Source organism: Narcine bancroftii, chromosome 5 (assembly GCF_036971445.1).
Source record: "Narcine bancroftii isolate sNarBan1 chromosome 5, sNarBan1.hap1, whole genome shotgun sequence".
In the NCBI taxonomy this organism is placed as follows: domain Eukaryota; kingdom Metazoa; phylum Chordata; class Chondrichthyes; order Torpediniformes; family Narcinidae; genus Narcine; species Narcine bancroftii.
In genome coordinates, this window is record NC_091473.1 from 236395542 (window position 1) to 236405429 (window position 9888).

A 9888-nucleotide genomic window follows, 5' to 3' on the forward strand; every position below is an offset into this window, starting at 1 on the left:
TTAGTAATTATTACTAAATATTTTACTTTAAAATAACAGTGAATTTCTTTTCCTGCTGGTCTGCGACGTAACACTTATATGTGATCTCTGCAATCTGAGTAATTTGAACATGATGACTTGTGATACATTTTTATACATGCAATTGTCTATACATACTCAACTTTTACTCTTTTGCAACATTAAACACTGGAAAATATATTCACACTTGTATGTGAAAATCAACGCAGGTCATACCTCGAGGATCGTGAGAAGTCAAGCATGGGGCATTCTAGTAACGAAGCATAAACTTGTGCAAATCTGGTGCTATTTTTAAGGGTTTTTTTAATGCTCAAACTAAAATTTGGTTGATTTGCAAAATCAAATGTTTCATGCATTTTTAAATGTTTTCTAGATGTTTTAGAACTTTCTTTTGATACTCCGACTTGCTCTAACACAGGGGTGTCAAACTCAAATTCACAGAGGGCCAAAATTAAAAACTTGGACTAAGTCGAGGGCCGAACTAAATATTTATTGAAAATTTTCAACAACATCTGCATGTTTTCTCTTCTTTCAACATATGTAATGTTAAACTTTAGGATATAACTTTCGGAGGATAATGTTACAGGTCAGGAGTAGGTAGCTCAAGTTCACCCTTTGCTTGACCTGAGGGAAACATATTTGGTCCCTGTGGAGATGTAGTCAGCATTCACAGGCTGTGTCCATTTTGGCCTGCATCAGGACTCAGCATTTCCTGCTCACTCCTCAGGCTCTAGGCCTCTATTTACCCTCGACCAACCATCCCTCTACCTGACCAGTCCTTTACCCAACCTCCACTCACCCCTCACTCCACTCGCTCTGCCTCTACCCACCCCATCCTATACACGCCCCTCTACTGCCTCTCCCCTCAACCTGTTCCTCCCTCTACCCGTCTCTCACCCTCTAATCACCCCTCCCCTACTCGCCCTGCCCCTCCCATTTTACCTCTTCCTTATCCACCCCTCCTTCTACTCATCCCTCCCTCTAACTGCCCCTCGCACCATCATAACTTCCCCTGCCCATTACTCCTCACCTACACCCTCTGCCCACCCCTGCTTACCCACCCACTCATGCCCAGCGCGCTGCCGATCAGCCTTTGCGGACAGCCACCATCTCTCTCTTCACGTGCAGGGCCGAACCAGCCGTCCCTGGGGTCCGCGCGGGTGCAAGCGCTGAAGGCTGTGGCGACCGGGAGAAGTGCGCTCGCGCTGTGGAAGGGCCATCCGGTGCCAGTCGCGCGGGGCTTGCGCTGCCCGGGGGCCGTGCGCAGCCTGTCGCGCTGACAGGAAATCACAGGCGCTCGCCAATCCGCCGCACCGCTCGACAGGTGGGAGAAGTGACTGGTTGTGCGGGGAGCCTTCCAACTGGCTTGCCGGCTGATGACATCGACAGACTTCTCGTGTTACGATGGGGAAGGATGTGCAATGAAGGGGGAGGATGGTGGGGGTGACATGACCAAAAAACAGTATCGGCTCTCGCTGCAGGGCGGGCCACCTCTAATACATTTTTGAAATGATCTTGCAGGCCAAATATAATTATATCGCAGGCCAAATTTGGCCCGCGGGCCAGAGTTTGATATGTGTGCTCTAACAGATATGAATGGTTTAACTGTTCAATAAACCATGACATGTTTGCCTCAACATTTTCTATAACCTGTAAAAACTCTTGAAATGTGAAATCCTCTGAAGTGCCTGCCAACATTTACACGGATATTGTTTATTTAAAATTATTAAATTTTTTTTCAGTTATCAGGAAGAATTTAATAAGCATTAATGTCATTGTTTCATGTGATGAATACCCATGCCTGAACTGTAAGGTTGTGTGTTCTCTGCACATGCTGGGTGACTTGGTAAGTTTCCAATAATTTTTCTTTTCGATGAATTGTTTGAATATGCATTGCATCCTTTGGATAACATGAGAATGAGCAAAACATTTGTTGGATATTATTGATTCATGCTGATCTTTATTACCATGGCAACCCCTTTAGATATTGTGTAAAACCACAACAATTGTTTTCTACACAGGCCAAGTCCCTTCTATAATTGTTCACAGATTTTTTTCCCCTTTTTTTGAAATGCTAAATAATTTCATAAACTGTATTGGAATGGTATTTAACCATATAAAAATAACCATATAACCGTTTACAGCACGGAAACAGGCCATGTCAGCCCTTCAAGTCCATACCGGTTCACTTGAACAACTCCACTAGCTCCTCTGCAGACTCCTGAGGAAATAGAGGCTTTCTTCATGATGCCATTGGTGTGTTGCCTGGCATTAATCAGAACAATCTCCAAGTTTTGACTTTGGCCAGGTGGCTTGTGTCGTAGTCAGAGCTTACTCCTTGCAGTCTTTCTGCTTTTTCTTTTGCAAATTTTGATTGGGGAAAATTAATTTGAATTGAGCAAGGCCACAATCTTAGAAATATGGTCCATTGAGACCCATGCAGAAGTTCTTCGAATCTCCCACTTTGACTCTTTATAAGTTTCAAGAACATGAACATTTTTTTTTTTTAAGATGACTACTGGTTCTCAGGGTACTATTATCTTCTCCAGTCCCTTTTTAATGTGCAATAGTAACATGTAAAACAGACATGGTCTACACTTCCTTGATTTAGTTTCATTAAATTTTCCTCCATGTTAATTTTTATTCTTTTTGCTTCTTTTTAATTCCTCAACTATTGTTGGAAGGGTGAAAGTCTTATGCTAGCCTTCTCCTTGTATCTAGTTTTTTAATGCCAAGATTACAGTAGAATCATTTCTGGAGTTATGAATTCCCTTATCATTGCAGTTGGTACTTGACAAACACTTGCGTGTTACAGCACCCCAGAAAGTTTACAGAAGCTGAGACTTTCAGTTACAATGCTACCTTACAAGCAGTTGCTGCACTGATTAGAGTAATAATCCAGATGTGTTTACGTACATTATTGGCCAACATCACTATACATTTAACTTTGCTACACTTACATTAGAAGTACTTAAGACTAACACTTTCCTAACTTAACGCGCAATATGATTGACAAAGACCTTAAAATGTATGACATCATCCAAAATACATATGACAAATCAGATCGATTATTTATTGGTTTTTTTAATACCTGAGGCATTAAATGGGGAGAACATGTCTTTTTTTTTTCCAAAAAAAGACATTGGTGAAGTACTGTGTGAAGTTCTGGTTACCATACCATGGCCTGTGGTACCAATAGATGGGATGCAAGTGAGATTTATGGATCTATTGCCAGGCTTGGGGCATTTGTTCACAGTAGAAACTGACTTGGATGAGATTATTGTTTTTCTTGGAACAAATGAGGCTGAGGAATGAACTGATTTAGTTTGTAATGTACGAGAAGCATTTAATTAATTAGTCGAAGGATTAGAAGGGAGTGTAGGATAAGAAAGATCATTGGGTGTGCCTAACAGGGTGGTGGAGGTACAACCATTTCCACCCAACTATTATTTGTGTTTCATTTAAAATGCAACTGTTGGGTACAACCATTTCCACCCAACTATTATTTAGGTTTCATTTAAAATGCAACTGTTGGATCACAAATTAGGAGACAAAATTAACGGAAATAGTTTTTGTAAAATCCAGAATTGTTTGAATGGTTTCCAATAATGTAAAAGTGATTCTATCACTTTTTAAGCATAAGGAAATAATAAGATGTAATAAAATCCAGACTTTTTTTCTTACAATTGTTTCAGATTGAGCCTCAGTTCCATTTTACTAACAGCTGTGTCTTGGATTAGTATCCACAAGGGTGGAGATGGAAAAATACGGTTGTCTGCCTTCATTTCCCAATGGTGCTAAATCATAATTTGGATTGAACTTGTTTAATGTCAATATTTGTTGTCCCAAATTCAATTAAATATTTTCAGACTTTTGGAACATAATCTTATTCAAGCCACAGAGTTTCACAAATGAAAAACAATTGTATGCAATGAACATGAGCAGCCTAACAACTACTTATATTAGCCACATACAATCTTGGGACAATGATAATTTACTATATTCCAATTTAATATTTGTAGGGCAGTGCTACCTTTATTGTTGCAAAATCTTTGATTTTATACAAATATAAAATCTGAAATTTCACAGCATATAACGAGAAAAGTCAAATTCTAGTGCTTTTGTGTTTCCATCTGATATGCAAGGAACCAGGTTATTCAGTCCATATCAACACCTTGCAAGACCATTCCAATTTAATGAACTCCTCCTGTCCCTTTAATTCATTTTACTTTCTAGCCAGATGAAGGATGCAAGTGCTAGAATCTGGAACGAAAAACAAACCATGGGAGGAACTTGGCGTGCCAGGCAACATCTGTTAATGCAAAGAATGGGTTGACATGTCATGTTAACATTCTGTATCAGGACTGAGAGGGTAAAGGGGAGATAGCTGGTGTGAAGTGGTGAGACAGGAGCAGGCATATGATAGGTGAATCTAGGTGAGGAGTTTTTGGGTAGATGAATTCTAGTTAGGCAAGCAAGGAGGCTCCAAGCCCTTTTGTTTCCCCCCCCCCCCCCCCCCAAACCTGGCTCCGTGTGTCCATCAACCTCTCCTCACCTGGATCCACCTATTACTTAGTAATTCTTTCTTATCCTTCCTCACCACTTTATACTCGGCTATCTGATGCAAATTCTTGGCCTAAAATGATTACCATCCTACTCACTTAGTTCACATTAGTTAGAATCTCTCTTTAAAAGTTCTTAAGAGTCACTATCTCAGAGGACCTTTCCTGGACCCAACACATTAATGGAATTGTTAAAAAAATACGTTATTTCTTCTACTTCCTCATCTTTTGGGCAGCTCTGTGGAGGGGGAAGAACCTATGTGGAGAGGCAGCAATGGTGAAATGTTTTCAAAGAATGTGACTAAAAATGCTTTCAGATTTGTATATCCATGCAAGTGAAGTTTGTTTTGTGTAAGTACAGTAGAGTATTTTTGTCTTTTAAACTTTTAATGCAGGTGCATTAGACATTGTAAGAGTAAGTCTCAAGCAACCAGAAAATACACTTATTCGGCATCTACCAATCCCCATAGGTGCCGACTACCAGGGGTTTTACTGTATATTTCGACAAGATCTGCTTTCATTCATCTCGAATTCCACAAGCATCATTCCAAGTTACTTAATCTTTCCTTATAGGCTAACCCCCTCATCTCCTGAATCAACATGATGAACCTCCTCTGCACTGCCTCTAAAGCCAATGTATCTTTTCTTCAGTAAGGAGAACAGAACTGCATCCTGTACAGTTACAGTAGAACCTCCCTGCTCTTGAATTCGATCCCTCCAGCAATGAAAACCCACATCAAGATTACCTGCTGCACCTGCAAATTCACTTTTTGTGTGTCATGCACAAGCATTCCCAAATCCCTCTGCACAACAGACTGCTGGAATCTTGCACCATTTAAATAATAACCTGATCAATCGTTTCTTCCAAAGTGGATGGCTTTGGATTTACCAACATTGCACTCCATTTGCAAGACCCTTTCCCACTCAGTCAACCTATTTATATCTCTGTAGACCAGTTGTTTTCAAACTGCCCCCCAAACTCACATTCCACCGTAAGCAATCCCGATGCCAAAAGTTCTCTGTGATTGGCAAGGGATTGCTTAAGGTGGTATGTGAGTGGGGTGGGAAGGTTGAGAACCACTGAACTATTTGACTTGAGAAAAATTGTCATTGGCCCATTTCCTTTGGAGTTATGAAACCATGCACATAACAAGTCAATTAGATTAAAGCAGTGGTTTTCAAACCTTTTTCTTCTAAATCATTGATCGATATTGTGAACATTTTCAGGTGTAGCTCTGACCTCTTTAGCACTCTACCAACCAGAAATGCTTACATTATCTGTCTGTCTTCTATTTGTTAACCAATTCTCTAGCCATGCTAAGACATGATACTTAATTTCATATATCCTTATGGATAGGTGGAGGCCGCACTTTATCGAACACCTTCTGAGAACATTGACGTTCCCCTCAATCTCCTGCATTTATTATCTCCTCTAAGAACACTAGTACATTTCTTAAGTAGGACCTGCCCTTCTTCAATCCATGATGCATTGGCCTGATAGTACAATTTCTCGCTATTTTATCTTTAATGATAGTTTCAAGCTTTTTTTTCTTGACAGTAGGCATTAAGCTAACTGGATTATAGATTCCTGGCTTTGTCCACGTGCTTTTTAAAAAATAAAAAAACAGGTGGCATGGCATTTGCTGTCTTGCTGCTTGCCAAAGGTCCAGAAAACTTTTTGTAAATTAGCATAAATGCATTTACTAAAAACAAAACGGCTGGCAGAACTCAGTAGTTCTTCTTCAAGATATAAGCAAAAGGCAGGCAGGTGTTGGAATACAAAGAGGCAGAGGAGGGGAAGAAAGGGTAGGGGCAACAGACAAAAGGTGAGAATTGGACATGGATAGGGAGACAGGAGAGGAAAGGTGAGAATTGATTGGCGAGGGGGAGGCTTTGTCAATACAGAGCTGGAGGAAGGGGGACAAAAGATGGACATGGAGGAAATCGGAAAGAGGGATAGGGGAAGGATAGAGATGTGGAGGGGGGAGGGGCTAACAGAAATAGAAGTCCATGTTAATGCCCAGATGGAATATGAAGTGTTGTTCCTCCATTTTGCAGGTGCTCTCAATTTGGCAGTCCATGAGACCATAGATAGGAACATAGGAAGTAGGAACAGGAGTAGGCCAAAAATGGCCCATCGAGCCTGCTCCGCCATTCAATAAGATCATGGCTGATCTAATTTATGACCTAACTCCACCTACCTGCCTTCTCCCCATATCCCCTAATTCCTCTATCATGTAAAAATTTATCTAACTAAATTTTAAATATGTTTAATGAAGCAGTCTTAACCACTTCCCTGGTTAGAGAATTCCAAACATTCACTACTCTCTGGGAAAAACTATTTTTCCTCATCTCTGTCCTAAATCTACTCCCCTGAATCTTGAGACTGTGTCCTCTTGTTTTAGTTTCCCCGGCCAGCTCAAAAAATCTTCCTACATCTATCCTATCCATACCTTTCATAATCCTATATATTTCTATAAGATCTCCTGAACTCGAGCAAATACAATCTGAGACAATTTAATCTTTCATCATAAGGAATCAACCTAGTAAACTTCCTCTGGACCGCCAGTGTATCCTTCCTCAAATATGGAGACCAGAACTGGACACAGTACTCCAGGTGCGGTCTCACTAGTACCTTATACAGTTCCAACATTACCTCCCTACTCCTGAATTCAATTCCTCTAGCAATGAAGGCCAACATTCCATTTGCCTTCTTAATAACCTGCTGCACCTGCAACCTAACTTTTTGCGATTCATGCACAAGCACACCCAAGTCCCTCTGCACAACAGCATGCTGTAGTTTTTCACCCTTTAAATAATATTCAGCTCTTTTATTTTTCTTGCCAAAGTGGATAACCTCACACTTACTAACATTGTACTCCATCTGCCAGACCTTTGCCCACTCATCCAGTTTAACTATATCCCTCTGCAGACTCTCCACATCCTCATTACAATTTGCTCTTCCACTCAATTTGGTGTCATCCGCAAACTTGGCTACACCACATTTTGTCCCTTCCTCCAAGTCATCAATGTAAATGATGAACAGTTGTGGGCCTAACACTGACCCCTGCGGCACCCCACTTACCACTCTCTGCCAACCTGAAAAACTCCCATTTATCCCGACTCTTTGCCTCCTGTCAGACAACCAATTTTCAATCCAGGCCAATATACTTCTCCGGACTCCACTTTCCTGTAACTTACTGAGAAGTCTCTTGTGCGGCACCTTATCAAACGCTTTCCGGAAATCCAAATATACAACATCAATCTGTTCCCCTCTATCCACCGCACCCATTATATCCTCAAAGAATCCTAACAAGTTCGTCAAACAAGATATTCCCTTTCTAAAACCATGCTGCATCTGCCTGATTGAACCCTTACATTCCAAAAATTTCACTATTTCATCTTTAATGACGGCTTCAAGCATTTTTCCAACTACAGACGTCAAGCTAATTGGCCGATAATTTCCAGTCTTCTGCCTACATCCCTTCTTAAAAAGTGGCATGACATTTGCTGTCTTCCAGTCTGCCAGGACCTGCCCAGAATCCAAGGAATTTTGGTATATGACCACCAATGCATCAACTATAACTTCTGCCATTTCCTTCAGAACCCTTGGATGCATATCATCAGGACCAGGTGATTTGTCTGGCTTTAGTCCCATTAGTTTCTCCATCACTACTTCCTTTGTAACAGCTATTTATCAAGGCCCTCCCCAACATTCGCATCCTTAACTCTGCTCTTGGGCATGCTGGACAAGTCTTCCACTGTGAAGACTGACACAAAATATTTGTTCAATGCCTCGGCCATTTCCTCATTTTTTGCTACCAGTTTTTCTTTCTCATCCTCCAAAGGTCCTATGTTAACTCTGGCCACCCTCTTCCGTTTTATATATTTATAAAATTTTTTGCTTTCTGTTTTTATATGGCATGCCATCATGGGAATGGGGCAAGGAATTGAAATGGGTTACCACTGGGAGACCCTTGTGGCAGAAAGAGCTGAGGTGCTGAATGAAGCAATCTCCCAGTCGGTGTCCAGTCTCTCTGATGTAGAGAAGACCTCAATGGGAGTACCAGATGCAGTCACCCTGCAGATATCCTAACTTCCATCATTTCTCTCCGTATCCTGTGATTGTTTATCTGCCTTTAGACTAACTAGTTTGCTCAGCAATACCTCCAGTGATTGTACTGATATGGACCAAATTCAGGCAAATGGAAGTAGCCCAGAATGAGTTCCTTTATGATTCAAAGACAGGCATGGATGATGAAATTCATCTCCAGTGCATCAGTACTGCTTTTGGCCTTGTGCATTACAGTGATTTCCATCCTGCAGCATGTTTCCCATCCTACAGCAGGCAGCCAAAGCTCCAGAGATGATGCTATGGTGTCTACTGGACTGGAGAGGGGTTTGAATCCCACACTGTCCATAAGGAGTTTGTATGTTCTTCCTGTGTCTGCGTGGCTTTCCCCCAGTGGCTTCAGTTTCCTCCCACCATTCAAAACATACCGGGTGTGTAGGTTAATGGGGTGTAAATTGGGTGGCATGGACTTCAAAATTTAGACGCTGATTCCATGCTGCCCAATTGCACCCAAATTTAACCTATAACCCCGTACATTTTGGAAGGTAGGAGAAAATCGGAGCACCTGGAGAAAACCCACGCAGGTCACAGGGAGAACGTACAAACTCCTTGCAGACAGAGCCAGATTTGAACCTGGGTCGCTGGCACTGTAATGGCACTGTGCTGACCATTCCGACACCAAGTTCTGCAAGGTGCTCTCTGTTCTGAGCACCATCACTGCAAGAGATTACTGGGAGGTCAAAGGAACTTGATGTAGGCTCTGAAAGATGCCTGAAGGAAAAAAAAACATTTATCAATCCTGTCCTGTGACCAATCAAAGTGAAGCTGAGAGATCACCGAGTGCCTCCAGTTGCTTTAGGCTACAGAAGATCTGAATCAACAGAGCAACTCATTAGTCTGACCCATCAAGCAGCTCCATATGATTATCAGCTGCCTCCATCCACAAAATTGCCAAAGAAGAATGGCTGAGTTGTACTCATCTTTAACTGCATGAAACCTAAGGGTTAACTTACTACCTCCATCCACTTGTCAGTAAGGTGCATTAATTAGATGGTAAATCTTTTGGGTGCTATTTCCATTAGGCACACTATTACAAAGTAGATTTTATTAATAAATGCCTTAGAGCGTTGCTAAGCTTGCCCTCTCCTCCACCCAGTCCATCAAATACTCCCTCGGGAGCTCTCCATTTCATGACTCATGTTCTATTGGACGTCAATTGTTTTTGGAATGAAGAAT